This window comes from Hyla sarda, chromosome 5 (genome assembly GCF_029499605.1).
Source record: "Hyla sarda isolate aHylSar1 chromosome 5, aHylSar1.hap1, whole genome shotgun sequence".
Lineage (NCBI taxonomy): Eukaryota > Metazoa > Chordata > Amphibia > Anura > Hylidae > Hyla > Hyla sarda.
In genome coordinates this window covers 257,426,753-257,446,883 of record NC_079193.1, presented here as the reverse complement: position 1 = coordinate 257,446,883, position 20,131 = coordinate 257,426,753, and positions in this window count along the sequence as shown.

The following is a 20,131-nucleotide window of genomic DNA, read 5'->3' as shown; positions in this document are numbered from 1 at the left end:
AATAGCAGATCAGGGGGCGGGGGTTTAAAGTTTGGTTCCCCCGTTCTGCCCAAGCACAATAGTCCGGGCAGAACGGGGGAACTGTCCTGTGACAGGCGGCCACTCACCAGCGGTGGCAGTGCCGATCGGCGGTGGCAGCAGCAGGCGGCGGTGTTGTGCGGCTGGCTCCCTGGTGACTGCGGAAGCCGGTGAGCTGCCTAGCAACATGTGGAGGGCTACAGTATAGAGACCACTATACAGTGGTCTCTAAACTGTAGCCCTCCAGATTTTGCCAAACTATAATTTCCAGCATGCCCAGACAGCTACTACTAAGATTTGTAGTTTTGCAACATCTGGAGGGCCCCAGTATGGAGATTACTGTGCAGTGGTTTCTAACCCCCCCCCCCCGGTCCACTGTTCTGGCACCATGGGGGACTTTGTAAAAGCCCAATAGTGCTCCTTGTCTTCTGAGCATTGTAGTGCGGCAGCGGAGCACTTGACGTCCACACATGGGGTATTTTCATACTCAGAAGAAATGGGGTTAAAAATTTTGGGGGCAAAATTGAAAAAATTTGGGTGAAAACCAGCATTTTAGTGAAAATTTTTTTTTTCATTTACACATCTGACTCTAACGAAAACGCCTGTGGGGTGTTGAGGCTCACTGCACATCTTGTTACATTCCTCGAGGGGTGTAGTTTCCAAAATAGTATGTCATGTGTTTTTTTTTTCATGTTCTGGCACCATAGGGGCTTCCTAAATGTGACATGCCCCCCAAAAACCATTTCAGCAAAATTTGCTTTCCAAAAGCCAAATGTGGCTCCCTCTTTTCTGATCATTGTGGTGCGTCAGCAGAGCACTTGACGTCCACATATGGGGTATTTCCATACTCCGAAGAAATGGGGTTACAAATTTTGGGGGGCATTTTCTCCTATTACCCCTTGTAAGATTGTGAAATTTGGGGAAAAACAGCATTTTAGTGAAATTTTTTTTTTTTCATTTACACATCTGACTTTAACGAAAAGTCGTCAAACACCTGTGGTGTTAAGGCTCACTGTACCCCTTGTTACATTCTTTGAGGGGTGTAGTTTCCCAAATAGTATGCCATGTTTTTTTTTTTTTTTTTTTGCTGTTCTGGCACCACAAGGGCTTCCTAAATGCAACATGCCCCCCAAAAACCATTTCATCAAAATTCCCTCTCCAAAGTCCTATTGTCGCTCCTTCCCTCCTGAGCCCTCTAGTGCACCCATGGAGCCCTTTACATCCACATATGAGGTATCTCCTTACTCGAGAGAAATGGGGTCACAATTTTTTTTTTTTTTGGGGGGGGGGGAGGGGATTTCTCTCCTTTTACCCCCTTTGAAAATTCAAAAAATGTCTCTACAAGAACAAATGTAAATGTAAAAAATGAAGAATTTGAACTTTCTCCTACACTTTGCTGCTATTCCTGTGAAAAACCAAAAGGGTTAGCAAACTTCCTGAGTGTCATTTTGAATACTTTGAGGGGTTTCGTTTTTATAATGGGGCAATTTATGGGGTATTTCTAACATGAAAGCCCCTCAAATCTACTTCAAACTGAACTGGTCCCAAAAAAATACTGATTTTAAAATTTTTGTTAAAAATTGGAAAATTGCTGCTATACTTTGAAGCCCTCTGATGTCTTCAAAAAGTAAAAACATGTCAACATAAAGTAGACATATTTAATATGTGAATCAATATATAATTTATTTGGAATATCCATTTTCCTTACAAGCAGAGAGTTTCAAAGTTAGAAAAATTCAAAATTTTCAAAATTTTCATGAAATTTTTGGATTTTTCACCAAGAAAGGATACAAGTAACGATGAAAATTTACCACTATATTAAAGTACACTATATCACAAAAAAAAACATTCTCGGAATCAGAATAAACGGTAAAAGCATCCCAGAGTTATTAATGCATGAAGTGACAGTGGTCAGAATTGCAAAAAAGGGCTCAGTCCTTAAGGTGAAAAAGGGCTCAGTCCTTAAGGGGTTAAAGGGAATCTGCCAATAGGAAAATACTTATAAAACTGTTGAAAAAGTTTTATAGCAATTGTTGTACAGAGTGTAATGGTACCTTTACTTTGTCCGTGGCCACAATATTTAAAGAGAGCTTTTGACTTGACCTCCGCTCCTTTCCAAGTCTTGCTGAAGTAGCTTCATCTGATTCACCGCTGCGTTCTGGAAGAACAGCCCCTGCATATGATTTCATAAGGACTGGGAGAAGGTAATGACAAGGAATGGGAAGAGGCGATACAGCAGATGTCACTTCAGTGCCCCAGACACAACTATTTGACTTTTCACACAGCCAGTCAAAATAAGTACAGCAGCCATGCACAAAGTAAATAGATTGTTACTCTTTGTGCTACCATAGCTATGAAACTGTCATGAGAGCTGACAAATCCTCTTTAACCCCTCACAACTATTTATACATGTATGGTTGTCATTAAAGGGCTTCATTCTGCATTAACTTATAAACAGAGTAGAACAGTAGCTGCATGGAGGATCATGCAGCCCCGATTGGGTGCCCAGATGTCAGATGCCAGCATTGCTACCTCTATTGGTCCTGGTGATCACATGACTACAAGGACAATAGTCAAATGAGCTGCTGGGTCTGGGTGATCAGGGCTGTGTTCCCTGATATAGAGGATACATATGCAGTGTATAAATAAATAATTCATTCATTTATTTGTCCTTTAAAACCCCAACAATACTGCACTCAGAATTAATCTTTCATATTAATGCCTCTCCTCAATGGAGCACACAATGTATTCTACAAATAGACAACTTAAAGCATATCCAAGAAAACAAACAAACGTCATCCAGTAGATGTTAGTATCACATGTAAAACTATTTTTTTTTGAAGATTGGAAAAGCATCTAAGTATGAGACTTCAACAAATCTCCAGGTCCAACACAAGGCAGCCTCCTAATATAGACACAAGAGGGTATTTTCTTCATCCATGTTCACATATACACTGTAGTATGTCTTTCCTTGGAAATTTTTAAAGGGGTACTCTGCTGCTCAGCGTTTGGAACAAACATTGATGTCATGAGGTGGCGGGGCGAATCACGAGCTCCCGGCGCCGGCTCCAGCGTTCGGAACAGTTTGTTCCAAACGCTGAGCAGTGGAGTACCCCTTTAAACTTTTTCACCCATAAGCTTAAAAAAGACTTCAAGAAGCAGCTTAAACATTGTGGAGGAGATTTATCAAAACCTGTTCAGAGGAAAAGTTGCTGAGTTGCCCATAGCAACCAATCAGATCGTTTCTTTCATTTTTTAAAAGACCTCTGAAAAATGAAAGAAGTGATCTGATAGGTTGCTATGGGCAATTCAGCAACTTTTCCTCTGGACAGTTTTTGATAAATCTCCCCCTGTATTTTAATAGACTACATGCTTGAGTCTATATTCTGGAGTGCTGCCTCAACTACATTCTTGGCATGTACACATAAAACCATATTGCCATCTTATCCAAACCTGGCTAGGGATTATCACCTGACCTTGGTGACGCTATTGTTGTATTTTAATGTTTAGCACAAAGACTTGGTTCCAAAACAAGAGCCATCAGTGCCCAGAGAAAGCAATGCTGATGGTATAAATAAAATTGGAATGTATAATGGGTACATATCAATATGTTGTCATACTCAGCCCTTTAAGCTATGTTATTACTGTGAGAATTAGGAATAAACTGTTATTAATCTGAGTGATGTCAGGCCAAGAAACGTTATGGGTCGTTGCCACTGTCCATTAAAAAAGATAGAACTGGCAGAGAAAAACATGTTCTCAACTGTGTTTATTATTTTGCAGGGAATTTCAAGGACTAAAAGACTTCTACTGATGTTTTCCGAAATGTTACTGCATTTTATATATGTCTCCCTGGAATAAAACGATGTCGAGAATAATGCTGTAGTATGACTACAATAATAAACAAGCAAGTAACAGGCTTACCACCCTTGGCCCAAACCTCCGGCGATAATTACCACAGACACGTTGTCTACGGCACTGCCGAAATGCAGAAAGGTCTCTAAGGCATTCTTAATAACTTGCATCCAAATTAACATTTGGAAGTAAAATCAAATCTAATAATAATGAGACAAAAACTATTATTCAGATAGGGATTATAGAAAGTGAAGGTATTTGTTTCACACTTTACCATTATGTTGGTAAATACCTTTAGTAATAATGGATAATAAATACATTTAATGAGATTGTGACTAGAGATGAGCGAATCAAATCTGACAAGTCCAAATCCGTTGCCAATTTCAGGAAAAGTTTGATTCGCAATGCATGCGAATATCGCCGTGATTTGATCGCGCAAATCGCTTCATTAAACTCCATTTAGTGTGGTCCAGGCTCCAGGGCATCTAAAATGGTGGATCCACATGTGAGGACATGGGGCAAGGAATCCTGAGAAGTCAGGAACAAGGGTCGGCGGGATGACCCTGAATCACATGCAGCATGCAGCCTATCAGCAGCCAGCCACCCCTGTGATGTCACAGCCCTATATAATCGGCAGCCATCTTGCGGCCAGTCACATCAGCGTTCTATTACAGAGAGAGAGGGACAGACAGCAGTGTGTGTTGCACAGAAAGCATTTTTACAGCAGCGATTCACCTCCCAGTCATATCAGCGTTCTATGGCAGAGAGAGAGGGACAGAGAGAAGTGTGTTGCACAGAAAAGCTTTTTTACAGCAGCGATTCACCTCAAGCCCAAATCAAGCCTACAAGCACTGATAGGGAAGGGAGTGAGTTTTAGAGAGAGAGTGCAATTTTGGGTGTAGTACACAGCGAATGTGTGCTGCAGCACTGGTGTGTACAACTGAAAAGCTAATAGTAGCCAGCCAGTTAGGGTGAGCAGAGCACTAAAAGCGTATTTTGTTCCTGTTAAAGTCTTAAGGGCCTAGATATTGTGAAACACCAGCCAAAAGTACACACCTGCTGGTGTTGTAGACAAATACCGTTTTAAGCGTAGTGGAGCGTATTGTACTCCCCTCAGATACCCATTAAGTATGTCAGGCAGAGAAGTTTCAGGACATGCACAGAGGAGTGGCAGAGGCCTAAATTCATCAGGCAGAGGTCACAGCAGACTAGGGGCGAGTGGCAGCAGGAGTCGCAGCTAGAGGCCTGAGCTTCAGCTATCAGCTAGAGGTCGTGTCTCGACCAGCAACCCATCTGCCATCATCGATTGGTTAACACGGTCATCCACTTCATCACAAGTGACATATGACACCCCCAGTCAAAGTCGGGGGGTTCCTCAGACACAACCCTCAGTTGGCATAGCCCAGGAGCAGTCCCTGTCCTGCCATTGCCTCTGTCCTATGCTGTTCCCTCCCCAACAGAAGTATCATATGCTGTGGGTTCAGCTCCACTATTTAGTGAGGACGATCTACTAGAGGACAGTCAGCAGCTACTGACCAGCCAGGAAGTGGAGGAGACATCCGACACTTCCTCCGCTAGGCGGGCAAGTAGTGATGAGGAGAGTGGCATGGGAGGTTGTGTTGCGTGCGTTGTGGCTCCTTAAGCAGACACTGTTGAGGAACCTGAGGAGGACATCAGTGACATGCAGACACAACTCGATGATGATGAAGCCAATCGCACTTGGGAGTTGGGTGCAGAAGTGGCTTCATCATCATCAGGAGAAGAGGGTTGCAGGTGGCCCGTGAGGCAGCACCTGAGCCAGCAAGGTGGTAGCATGGTTGTCAGTCAGCATGGTGGCAGAAGTGGCAAGTCTGGAGCCAAAGTGCCCAGGGTAGCCCACCTGCTTCGTGCTAGCCTACCTTCCCTGGAGGTAGTGGAACAGGGGTTCCTGGAGTTGGAGCCAGTAGCAGTCAATCAGTGTGGGCTGTTTGTGAGAAAATCAGCTACTTGGTGGTGTGGCAGTTTTTCATCAAGCATCCGGAGGATATTAACCTGGCCACATGCAAGATGTGTCGGCTGAAAGTGAATCATGGCCAGGGTCCCAATGTGGGCACCACGCCCTGTGTCAACATATGTCACATCACCTTAAAGAGGCCTGGGAGAACCGTGGCTCAGATGTGGTGATCTAGCCTGCTGCATCACCCAGTGGCACGCTGCTCCCTGTTTCAGCCAGCCAAGGCTCCACCACCTCAGCCGAAGGGAGCTGTGTGTCATACCCATCTTATGTAGCTCCAGATGCTCCTGCTCCTCCTACTTCGAGTCAACCATTCCGCCAGCAATCCATCAGCAAAGCCATGTCCAAGAGACAACAGTATGCGCCCACTCATCCAACGGTGCAGAAGCTGAATGTGCTCCTGTCCAAGTTGCTAGTGCTGCAGTCCTTCCCTTTCAAGTGGTGGACTCTGCACCTCTGCAAACTGATGGCTTGTGCTGAGCTGAGATGAAGAGTCCCAAGCTATCATCTCTTTGCGAAGAAGGCAGTACCAGCCCGGCACAATTTTGTGGAACAGAAGGTGGGCCAGTCCTTGAGCCTGTCAGTGTGTACCAAAGTAAACGGCAGTGCAGACCTGTGGAGCTGTAACTACGGTCAGGGACAATATATGTCCTTTACGGCCCACTGGATGAATGTGGTTCCTGCACAGCCACAACAGCAACTTGGACAGGTCACGCCGCTTCCACATTGACGCTCTCAGGCCGTTGCTCCTGTGACAATGTGCTACTCCGCCTCCTCATCATCCGCTGTATCCTCAGCCTCCACTGCACAGACAAGTCTCAGTGCCCCTCCAGCATACATGCGTGCAGGACACGGCAGTGTTACTCTGTTCTTCACACGGTTTGCCTTGGCGAACTGAGTCACACAGCGGAGGAGTTGCTAAAAGTAATTCATCAAGAAATCAAATCATGGCTTTCTCCACGAAAACTGGCAATGGGAACCATGGTGACCAACAACTGGAAGAGCATCTTGTCTGTGCTGTGACAAGGAAGCCTGAGGCATGCACCCTGCATGGCTCACATGCTCAATCTGGTTGTCAAGAGGTTCCTGAAGTGTTCCCCGCATCGGCAAGACATCCTAACAATGGGAAGAAAACTTTGCACGCACTTCAGCTACTCATAGACCGCAAAGCACACCCTCCTTGAGCTGCAGCAACAGAACGGTATCCCCCAACATAATCTGATTTGCAATGTTTCCACCCTCCGTATGTTGGACCGTCTATACGAACAGAGAAAAGCCATCACTGATTTCTTGATGATCCAAGCAGATTGGGGGACTCCCCTGTGTAACTTCAAGGTCAATTAGTGGCAGGTCATACGTGATACCTGCCATTTGCTCAGGCCCTTTGAGGAAGCCACATTATTAGTAAGTCACCAGGATTGCAGGATGAACAACGTCATTCCACTGCTTCATTTCCTACAACAAGTGTTGGAAACAATGGCTGGTCAGGGCACTGGTGAAGTGGTGCCTACATCTCATGGCCACATGAGCCCTGTGGGGGCCGAACTAGAGGAGGAGGGGGAGCGGCACAGTGGAGAACAGTTTAGGTTTTGCAAGATGTGCAGTTTTTCTAGTCATCTGACAGGAGAGGAGGAGCAGGAGCAACCAGAGGAACTAGAGGGTTATGAGGAAGATGAGACAGAGGACCCAGACACACCGTGGCAGTATGCAGTGGAGATGGAGGCAGGGAGTCCCTCTGAATCACTTGCACAAATGGCATGATGCATGCTCACCTGCTTGCATAGTGACAGCAAAATTGTCAACATTCGGCAGCGAGATGACTTCTGGCTCTCCACCTTTTTGGACCCTCACTACTGGCACAAAATGGGGGCCTTTTTTACACCCACTGAGAGAGAGGACAAACTGACCTACTACAGATACACCCTACGTAGTCAGCTGGCCGATTCCTATCTGCGCCATTGTCCATCCTCTTGCAGGTCTGACACCTTCTGTGCTCACCTAATGTATTGAAGATATACATTAGCTAAAATGTAACTTTTCTTAAGATAACATATATGTACCCCAAATTTTTTTTTTTAATCAAACTAAAGGAAAGGTGTGCAAAAAACACCATGTGCCACCTACACCACCAAGTATTGATGGGATGTAAAGACCTCTAAAAGGTGAAAGAGAACAATGTATGTCCATTGTAACTGGTGGGTGTAAAAACTTCCCCTGTAAGGCCCTACTCTCGCATTATTAATTCCCTTCTTAGCAAGTGTTGCTCGCTCTAAAAAGCCCCACACAGGAAAATCTTCCTATTTCCACCTACAAACACTGCCATTTCACAGGGTTTTTAGGTGGAAATAGGGAGAGATTGCTGTGTGGGGGGCCGCCCATTTTAGAGTGAGTAACACTTGCCAAGAAGGGCATTAATAATGCAATAGTAGGGCCTTGCAGGGGAAGTTTTTCCCCCCACCGGTTACAATGAACCATTCGTTGTTCCCTTCCACCTTTTAGAGGTCTTTGCATCACATCAATACTTGGTGGTGTAGGTGGCAGATGGTGTTTTTTGAACACCTTTCCTTTTGTTTGATTTAAAAAAAAATTGGGGTACATATATTTTATCCTAAGAATATTACTAAAAGTTAAAGCGTACCTGTCATAGTGCAAAAAAAAGTGATATAATACTCAGGACCCAATCCTGATCATGTGCATATAATTTTTTATGTGTCTCGGACCTATATATCCAGAGATATCAGCATTTATCTGCTGGTGAGTTACTTTTTCATTGTGCAAGCTGGAGAGGGCGTGTCAGTCTGTCTCCCTCACAGGAGCAAGCCTGTGCAGTCAGCCAATCAGTACTCTCTACTCTGTAACCCTTTCCTCTCTGGTTTTATGCTGTGTCATGTGTCAGAGGAAGATGCTTGGAGCTTGCCTGCAGTAATCAGAAGACATTATGGTGAATTCATAACAGGATAAAATGTATAAATATAAGAATAGATCTTTATAAAATTAGTGCAAGGATTTTTTAGATAAAAGTACAGCATTTTTATGAATACATGTTCTATCTGTTTTATCTTCTCCTAGTAAAGCTGGATGCATCAGCATAGCTGTCACTATGTGTGTCATTCATCTCTCACAGACTCCTGAATGTCTGATCAACTTCTTTGTCATTCAGGAGTCCAAGAAGGCTTTGACTATTTCAGCATGCTGGGAGTTGTAGTTTAGTAACAACTGAAGCTGCATGTTTGCAAATAACTGTGTTAGAGCAGTGTTGCCTCCAGCTATTTTAAAACTACAGCTCCCAGCATGTCCACACATCCTTTATCTGTAGTTTTGTATACACAATAGAAATCTCCTATACTGGATACCGGTATGCTTTATGGCCGGTATCCAGTGGTGGCTATTTTGAGCTTGAATTTCAGGTGAAAATTAAAAAAAAATTTAACAGGTGTATATTGTGAAATGTCATATTATAAAGAGTCCTACAATATATGAAAAGTTTTTAACAATGACAGTGCCTCTTTAAGTTTTAAGTAATGCATATCCTCAATACTTACTTGTGCACACTAACACTTTTACAAAAGAGACCGTTTTCTTCTGCCTACCTGCCTCAGCTACTATTCTAACTCTGCCACCCGCCTGATGCCACACATCTGATGCCAAGTTCTCCTTTTTTCACCCACCTTCGTCACTGGGTACTGCTATTGCCACCCACTGCCCCACTATGTCACTGGGTCACTTTCAGGACTCCTGATGCTGCTGATGCCACCTCCAGGCTGTGTCATACTGACACCACATGTTCTCATCATGTTGATGCCAGCTCCAGGCTGTCTCATTCTGCAACTATATGGTCTCCTCATGCTTCTGTTACCTCCAGGCTGTGTCATTCAGCCACAATATGGTCTCCTCATGCTGCTGCCAACTCCAGGCTGTGTCATTCAGCCACTATATGGTCTGCTCTTTGCTGCCAAAAAACTCCAGGCTGTGTCATTCAGCCACTATATGGTGTCCTCATGCTTCCGCCCCCTCCAGGATGTGTCATTCTGCCACTATATGGTCTCCTCATGCTGCCGCCACCTCCAGGCTGTGTCATTCAGCTGCTATATGGTCTCCTCTTGCTGCTGCCAACTCCAGGCTGTGTCATTCAGCCACTATATGGTCTCCTCATGCTGCCGCCACATCCAGGCTGTGTCATTCAGCCACTATATGGTCTGCTCTTGCTGCCAAAAAACTCCAGGCTGTGACATTCAGCCACTATATGGTCTCCTCATGCTTCCGCCACCTCCAGGCTGTGTCATTCCGCCACTCTATGGTCTCCTCCTGTTGCCGCCACCTCCAGACTGTGTCATTCAGCTGCTATATGGTCTCCTCTTGCTGCCACCAACTCCAGGCTGTGTCATTCAGCCAGATTATGGTCTCATGCTGCTGGCACATCAAATAAAACTTTTTAGGTTCATCTATTTTGAAATCTTCAATTTAAATGTTTTCAATTGTGAGGCCTTGTGGTCTGGTCAGGCTGTTGCCACCTCCAGGCTGGGTCATTCAGACACTATATGGTCTCCTCATGCTGCTGCCACCTCCACACTCTGTCATTCTGCTGCCATATTGTCTCCTCATACTGATGCCAGCTCCAGGCTCTGTCATTGTGCTGCTCGGCGACAGTGATTCTAATAGCGACGCCTCTAATCTGCTTGTCATACTGAATAACAGTATTATTTTACTAACACAGCACACTCCCTATGCGTGGCACATCAAGGCAAAGTGATCTACACCCATATTGAGGCTCTCTGTAGCCCAGAAATAGCCATTTTTCAAAAAATTTGAATCAAATTTTTCAAAAATTTGCTCATCTCTCATTGTAACACACAGATCGCTCTTAGGTTTCATTCTCCAAATGGTGTACATGAAATGCCTTATGCACACATTTTTCAGCATTTCTTTAAGTGCATGTAAAATATATATATTTTTTTTTCGTAAAACAAACATTTGCAATGGGATTTATTGTAACATTTAAAAATGCTTTTTTCTTGTGTTTCTGAAGTCCTGAAGAAGCCTTTAGGAAAAAAATACTCAGAACTACTTTCATACCTGAAGCATTGTGAAAGTTGTTTTAATACAATCACTAATAATAACATGTCAAACATTTTGAGTCGTCTTAGTGCAGAGACCCTCAATGATGCCCAGGTAAAGCTGAGTGAAGCATTTTTGATTGCAGAAGACAAGTTCTATTGTAAGTCTATGGAGCCCGACACTTGCAATCAGATAGACTGAGTGCCAAGCAGGGAATTTAGGAAATCAGATCAGCATGAACTTAATTTTATATAATGGGAGTGAATATCAGGTAATAGATAGTGTTGAGCGGCATAGGACATATTCGAATTCGCGAATATATGGACGAATATTCGTCATATATATTCGCTAAATACGCATATTCCCGTTTTTTTCGCATATGCGTAAATTCGCATATACGAAAATTCGCATATGTGACAATTTATGAACTTTATTGCAAGTATACCAGTGTAACTTGATAGAAGCAGCAGAAGATAGGGAGCAACATTCGCGAATATTCGCATATGCGAATATTCACCCGGCAGTCTTACACAGTAGTATTAGAGCCTTCTTTAGACCACACAAGCTGGAAGCAGAGAGGGATGATCACTGTGATGTGTACTGTGAAAAAAACAAAAACGAATATTCGTAATTTCGAATATATGGTGCTATATTCACGAATATTCGCAAATTCGCGAATATGCGATATTCGCAAATAAAATTCAATTGCGAATATTCGCGAGCAACACTAGTAATGGGCAGGATTGTACAGTCAGAGGGTGTAAATGTTTTACACAGGGGGATGTATGCCCATGCCTGACTGTATAATCCCACCCATTACTCTCTTCATTAAAATAATGTTCATGTTCATCTGACAATTCCCTTGACTGTCTGAAAAACTAGAAACCACACATTTCTCGGGAATGGGATGGTGTATCAAGACCCTGTAAAATTGTGTTTAATCAGGGCACCCTAAGCTATTTAATTATGGTAAAATCATTAACCTTTAACATATCCTGACATGTATCTGAACATCATGGTGGTGTTAAGACGGTATGGAAAGGACTCCAGCTCTGGGACTAGAGCTCTCTCCATATCTGAAGGATGCCAGCTGCTGACAGTCAAGCTTCTAGATGCTGCTCTCAATGCCTACAGTGGCACATACACAGTTATAGGCCAAGTCATAGATAGATTAGGGGCCCAGTCGTCCCCCCTGGGACACAAGTGCAGGAAGCCGGTAGGTTGCCATGGCAGCCCAAAGCCTTCTGTAGGCTTCCTGGCTGCCATGACAGATCTGCTATTGAGTCTGCCTTGGGTCTCAATTAATTTAGGGGTCTGATCTGATGTCTGGTTGAATTAAGCGTGACTTTATGCTTGGGATCTGGTCTGTGATCTGAATTTGTGTCGCTATAATGGGTAGGGATTGGCTGCAGAACTGAGGGGACAAAGATGTCTAGGAAGTAGTGTTGAGCATAACTACAGTAAATACAGTCAAACCTGAACCTGGTGCCTGAAGCAGTTGATTGTGATTTAGCCTGCATAAATTTGTGCCATTCTAGAAGTGCTCTAGTTGCCCAGAAAATATGGAAACAGTCCAAGGAGACCTAAGACTGCCATCCTGGACCTTTCCGGGCAACCTCTACAGTGGTCAGCAAAAGTTGTCATTTCGGTCTGAACTGAGAAAAATGGGAAGTGAACAATTTTAATCAGAGACGGCATCATGAATTGTCTGCCTGCATCTGATCAGTGGTGTATTCTCTTACAGGATATGGTCTGCAGTGTGATAGTATTGTGCAGAGGTTATGTGTGTCATAAGGGTTTTCCTGGAACATTTATTTAACCTTGGTAGACTTGTTAAACTGTATGAAACAAAAATCTAAATAGAAATTCAACATATTGTTCATTTGTAAGTTTAGTTATATGGAAAAATCCAGATACAAAAAATATCAAGTCGAGTCTTTTATATAATAATTCATTGGCTCCAGTCATTTTATTTGTACATATTCCCTTGATATTTGGAAACGACTTTTAATCAGACCATCAGGATATCTTTTATCTTTTCCAGTATTTTCTAATGTTTTAACCTTGGCTCTCAGTTCTAAGCACAGACTTTGCATCTGTACTTTGTAACTTTTATTCTCCCCTCTATCCAGTGGATAGTGAAGTCTGCAGACGTAGAATGATGAAAAGGAAATTACACTTGTTATCTTTCTCCTTTAGACACAAATTTCCTCGTTAAATCTTCCAGTGTAAACAACTAACTGAAATACAAAAGTGAGTGAAAGATATTATAGTTACTGCAGAGCACAAAACATTATTAATATAAAACACATATAAAGCCCTCTGATGAGAATAATGGTTAGTCTCCAAGATGTAAATTAGGTCTTTTTTTTTATATAACAAAATGTTGATGTTAAAATAAATAGGTACATAAAAAGACATGTAAAAAAACAGCATGACCTAGTGTGAGTAACATATATGTTTTTTTTTTTTTGTGATATGTCAGGTAGACTTTAAAGGTGATATGCCATAGAATAATGAAAAAATTGGAGCATTTTTTCATTCTTCTGAGGCATATGATTATATTCTGCTAAAGCGTTTGTTGTGTAACACCAGCACAAAACATTTATTACTCTTTACCATCACCTAGCTGCTATGTGATCAATATAGCCCATATTGTATGTGGGGAGTGCCATGGATCATCTATTCAGTTGGATATTGTGTACACTTTAAGGCTATGTTCACACGGTGGAATTTCTGCGTGGAATTTTGTATGAAAATTCTGCATGAATTTATAGCCAATTCACTTCAATTGAAATTCTGCAGCAGAAATTCTGCTGTGTGAATGGGACAGCGGAATCCCCTTGAAGTGTATTGTCTATAAATTCATGCAGAATTCCACGCAGAAATCCTGGCATATGAACATAGCCTTAAGGTGACATATCACTATGATAGGCTACCACTTTATAACTGGTACCTTTGGGATTCTCCACTCCATCTCTGGGTAAGATATATAAACCCTATACTGATCAGAATATTTTCTGGTGATTGCGGCTCAAACCATTTCATAACTGTTTCTTTGATTCGTATGTTTATTACTCTGCTCCCTGCTACGGTGTTTTGACTATTATTAATATAATATAAAATATTAATATTAAATATTTATGTAAAACTATAGAATCCCACCTCCTACCAGACCAGAAATTATTAAAAACTAAAAGAAAAAAAAACAATAAAAAAAAAAAACATTTACTAATATTGGTGGCTGTGTCTTTATTAGATATCTGCTTGTATGACAACAGCTTGCCTTCTTGATCGAGTGTGCCGAGTGCTCATGAGTAACAGATGACTGTGGCATCTAAGGGGTTTAACTTCCAGTATTGGACTCATCTCTGATACTGGCAGCTGTTGTATATAACAGCTAGGCTCCTGCTGCTTAATCCTGCTGCATGTACGTCAGTGCCCGTACGATCAGCCATTAGCTCTGCTTGTTCTAAACTGTATTGGCCTTGGACAAAATTCTGAGCAGAACTTGGGAAAAACTTATAGGTGGTTAATAGTCTTGATCTGGAAGCAGGTTGACACAACCCTGAGCATAGCGATTGGAGCAGGAGGAGCATTGCACTGGTCTATAAATAACTGAAGGTTGTTTATCTGATTTCTGGCAAGTAGTTAAAAGCTATGTTTGCACTGTTGTGGGCCATAAACAACAGAAAAAAACAGACCAAAAATATCTGAAAAAACATTGTGAACATAAAGTTAAAAGTAAGACCCATAATACTATGTGAAGAAAAACTTCATTTCATGGTATATGATATCAAACTGTGTTGGATGCTGCTAGTGATACTGCTATTTTTGCTGCTGCTGTTGCTGATATCCCTTCAGCCAAATATGGTGGTATTGTGACCATCCTTCACAGTCTCATCAGGCCTTCATGGCTTCCCTATGGTTCCTATGTTGCCACCGTTCTTGCTGGAATTTGCTCCCTCTCCCTTTGCTGCCCCTCTGGTGCAGGGACCTCTGCCAAGTTTTCTTTTTATATATAATTTTCTTCACATTTGTAGGAAAATATGATTAACCTGTTGGGGACCACGGGCGTATGGATGCGCCCTTGGGCCTTGGTACTTAACGACCAAGGGCGTACATGTACGCCCGTGGGAATTTTGATCCCTGCCTCTAGCCAGACGGGGATCGGACCGGGATGCCTGATGAAATCATTCAGCAGGCATCCTGTGCAAATGCCTGGGGGGGTCCTGAGACCCCCCCCCCCCCCATGTCAGCGATCGCTTAAATCGCCAATCAATTCAGATCGGCGATTTCCGGCGATTCTGTGCTGTACCCTGCGATTGGCAGATCAGGACTGACAGGCGAATTGCAGGGCAGGGGTGGGGGTGATCGGGGCACAGCAGGGGAAAGATGGCGGCGGGGGACGTGGATGCGGCGGAGACTGGTGGCAGTTACCTTCATCATGGCGCAGGGACCAGGGACCGGCAGCTGACAGGAGGTGGCAGGCAAGTGGATGCAGCGGCAATGGTGTCAGATGCAGCTGTGAAGATCGCCATAAAGTGATCTTCACTGCTGCTTCTAGGAGTTTCAAAACTACAACTAACCAAAGGCTGTCTGGGCATGCTGGGAGTTGTAGTTTTGCAACATATGGAGGGCCACAGTTTGGAGACCACTTTGCAGCGGTCTCCAAACTGTGTTCTTCCAGATGTTGCAAAACTACAACTCTCAGCATACCCAGACAGTCCAGGCATGCTGAGAGTTGTAGTTCTGTAACATCTGGCCCTTCAGATGTAGCAGAACTACAACTCCCAGCATCCAACATCTGGAAGGGCACAATTTGGAGACCAATATGCAGTGGTGTCCAAACTGTAGCGCTCCAGATGTCAATTCAAAGCATGCCGAGACTGTCCAGGCATGCTGGGAATTGTAGTTCGGCACCATCTGGCCCTTCAGATGTTGCCAAACTACAACTCCCAGCATGCCTGGGCAGTCCTGGCATGCTTGGAGTTGAAGTTTTGCAACATCTGGAGGTCTACAGTTTGGAGACCACTACACAGTGGTCTCCAAACTGTTCTCCTCCAGTTGTTGCATAACTACAACTCCCAACATGCCCTTCGGCTGTCTGGGCATGCTGAGAGTTGTAGTATTGCAACAACTGGAGGCCCACTGGTTGAGAAACATTGTTTGTTTCCTAACCCAGTTTTTCCCAACCCGTGTGCCTCCTGCGGTTGCAAAACTATACATGCATGGTCTGTCAGTGCATGCTGGGAGTTGTAGTTTTGCAACAGCTGGAGGCACATGGGTTGAGAAACACTGGGTTAGGAAACAGACAATGTTTCCCAACCAGTGTGCCTCCAGTTGTGGCAATACTACAACTCTCAGCATGCCCAGACAGCCGAAAGGTATGTTGGGAGTTAGGAAACAGATAGTGGAGCGGAAACACTGCAGTAGTCTGTTACCTAACTCCCATTTCCCATTCCCAGCCAGTGTGCCTCCAGCTGTTGCATAACTACAACTCCCAGCATGCACGGTCTATCAGTGCATTCACATGGGCGGGGGTTTACAGCAAGTTTCCCGCTTCAAGATTAAGATGTGGCAAATTTTCCACTGCAGCGGGAAACTCACTGTAAACCCCTGCCTGTGGGAATGTACCCTAAAACACTAAACTACACTAACCCTAAATAAAGAGTTAAACACTACATATACACTACACCCTTACACTTTCGCCCCCCCCCCCCCAATAAAAATTAAAAACGTCTTGTACGTCAGTTTTTCCAAAACGGAGCCTCCAGCTGTTGGAAAATAACAACTCCCAGTATTGCCGGACAGCCATTGACTGTCCAGGCATGTTGGTAGTTTTGCAACAGCTGGAGGCGCTCTGTTTGGGGATAACTGATGTACCGTATTTGGTGGAGGAGGCAAGTGTAACACTTGCATCCGGGTACACCCTTATGAAAATCCCTAATTTAGGCCTCAAATGCACATGGCGCTCTCTCGATCTCTTTAGAGCCCTGTCATATTTCAAGGCAACAGTTTAGGGCCACACATGGGGTATCTCTGTACTCGGGAGAAATTGCGCTACAAATTTTTTACCCCTTATGGAAAGGTAAAGTTGGGGTCTACACCAGCATGTTAGTGTAACATTTTTTTATTTACTACACTAACATGGTGTTGCCCCATACTTTTCATTTTCGCAAAAGGTGAAAGGAAAAAAAGACCCCCAAATTTGTAACACAATTTCTCCCAGGTACGGAAATACCCCATATGTGGACATAAAGTCCTTTGCATGGCGCACAACAAGGCTCAGGAGTGAGAGCGTACTATATACATTTGAGGTCTAAACTGGTGATTTGCACAGGGTGGCTGCTGGTTACAGCGGTTCTGACATAAATGCAAAAAGATAAATACCCACATGTGACCCCATTTTGGATACTACACCTCTCACAGAATGTAATAAGGGGTACAGTGAGCATTTATACCCCACAGGTGACTGACAGATTTTTTGAACAGTGGTTCGTGAAAATGAAAAATTAAATTTTTCATACGGACAGCCCACTGTTACAAAGATCTGTCAAACGCCAGTGGGGTGTAAATGCTCACTGCACCCCTTGTTACGTTCCTTGAGGGGTGTGGTTTCCCAAATAATGTACCATGTGGGGTGTTTTTTGTTGTTCTGGCACCATGGGGGCTTCCTAAATGAGACATGCCCCGCAAAAACTATTTCAACAAAATTTGCTTTCCAAAAGCCCAATGTCGCTCCTTCCCTTTTGAGCCCCCTAGTGCATCCTCAGATCACTTTACATCCACATATGATATATTTCCTTACTCGAGAGAAATGGTGTTTCAAATTTTGGGGGACATTTTCACCTATTACCCCTTGTGAAAATGAAAAATTGGGGGTAACATCAGGATTTTAGTGAAAAAAATAAAATTTTCACGTCCAACTTTATTGAAAATTCGTCAAACACCTGTGGGGTCTTAAGGCTCACTGTACCACTTGTTACGTTCCTTGAGGGGTGTAGTTTTCCAAATAGTATACCATATGGGGTGTTTTTTGCTGTTCTGGCACCATAGGGGCTTCCTAAATGCGACATGCCCCTCAAAAACAATTTCAGCAAAATTCGGTCTCCAAAATCCCATTGTCGCTATTCTCTTCTGAGTCCTCTAGTGCACCCAACAAAGCACTTTACATCTACATATGAGGTAGAAATTGGGTTACAAATTTTGGGGGGCTTGTACAAATAAAAAATATGGGTCTACAAGAACATGTTAGTGTAAAAAATGAAGATTTAGAATTTTCTCTTCCACTTTGCTGCTATTCCTGTGAAACATCTAAATGGTTAACAAACTTTCTGAATGTCATTTTGAATATGTTGAGGGGTGCAGTTTTCATAATGGGGTCCATTATGGGGTATTTCTAACATAAAGTCCCTCAAATTCACTTCAAAACTGAACTGGTCCCTGGAAAATTCAGATTTTGAAATTTACTTGAAAATTTTTAAAATTGCTGCTAAACTTTGAAGCCCTCTGATGTCTTCAAAAAGTTAAAACATGTCAACATAAAGTAGGAATATTGTATATGTGAATCAATATATCATTTATTTGGAATGTCTATTTTCCTTACAAGCAGAGAGCTTCAAAGTTATAAAAATGCAAAATTTTCAAATTTTTCATGAAATTTGGGAATTTTTCACCAAGAAATGATGCAAGCATCGACGAAAATTTACCACTAACATAAAGTAGAATATGTCACGAAAAAAACTATATCGGAATCATATTCATAAGTACAATCATCCCAGAGTTATTCATGCTTAAAGGGGTATTCCAGGCAAAAACTTTTTTATATATATATCAACTGGCTCCAGAAAGATAAACAGATTTGTAAATTACTTTTATTAAAAAATCTTAATCCTTTCAGTACTTATGAGCTTCTGAAGTTAAGGTTGTTCTTTTCTGTCTAAGTCCTCTCTGATGACATGTGTCTCAGGAAACGCCCAGTTTAGAAGCAAAACCCTTATAGCAAACCTCTTCTAAACTGGGCGTTTCCCGAGACAGGTGTCATCAGAGAGCACTTAGACAGAAAATAACAACCTTAACTTCAGAAGCTCATAAATACTGAAAGGATTAAGATTTTTTAATAGAAGTTATTTACAAATCTGTTTAACTTTCTGGAGCCAGTTGATATATATAAAAAAGTTTTTGCCTGGAATACCCCTTTAAAGTGACAGTGGTCAGAATTGCAAAAAATGCTCTGGTCCTTAGGGTCAAAATGGGCTTAGTCCCTAAGGGGTTAAAATTCAGTACACAAAACAAACAATATATAGTCCAAAGAATTGAGTACTGGGAGGGAGAGGACATGTTCCATTTAATTTCATTGAGGTGCTTGAAAAACTGATCCCATATATTTTTTAAATGACATGTGGTGAGATACCTGGTCAGAGGAAAAGTTGCAGAGTTGCCCATAGTAACATACTTCTTTCATTTCTGAAAAGGTCTCTGAAAAACGAAATGAGCGATCTGGTTGGTTGCTATGGACAACTCAGCAACTTTTCCTCTAGACAGGTTTTGATAATTCCTCCCCATAATGTCTAAGTTGAAAAAAAAAATTGCCATGTGCAAACTGCAAACTTGCATTTAATCCATGGGGCAACACAAGATGGTGGAATTAAGTTGTTGGAAAAATGTTGGGGTGTCTTGTGCATGCTCATGAGGATGAAACCCAACCATACCATATAGAAACCATCCTTGAGCTAAATCGCTGGCCTGTGTATGCTCGGTAAGATTACATTGATCTTCAAGGGTGTTCAAGACAGCAATGTAAATTGTACCTGAACGTCTTGACAATGGCAATTGAACCTGACCGTGTTGACAAACCCAATCCCCCCCCCCCCCCCGAACAATCGTTCTGTGCCAATAATGCATGTTCGTTTTTCATTGACTTCATTGGTAGTCAGATTGTAAGTGGCTTTTCTGTGAATCTTACAGAGGCCAAGACAACATTTGTATAAAATCCAGGTTTGAACAGTCCCTTACAGTGTAGTTGCAATTGACCTCCAAGGCCATTTTGCCTGACCTTCGGGTCTGAACATTGATTTTATGTCTAGTGTTTTGATGTAAATTGAGCCTTACCTCCCTACCCTATTAATCCCATTTTGTATTTTCACCTTTCTTATATTACAGACTCTTTTTGTGATTTATCACAAAGTTTTAAGGAACTGGACTGAA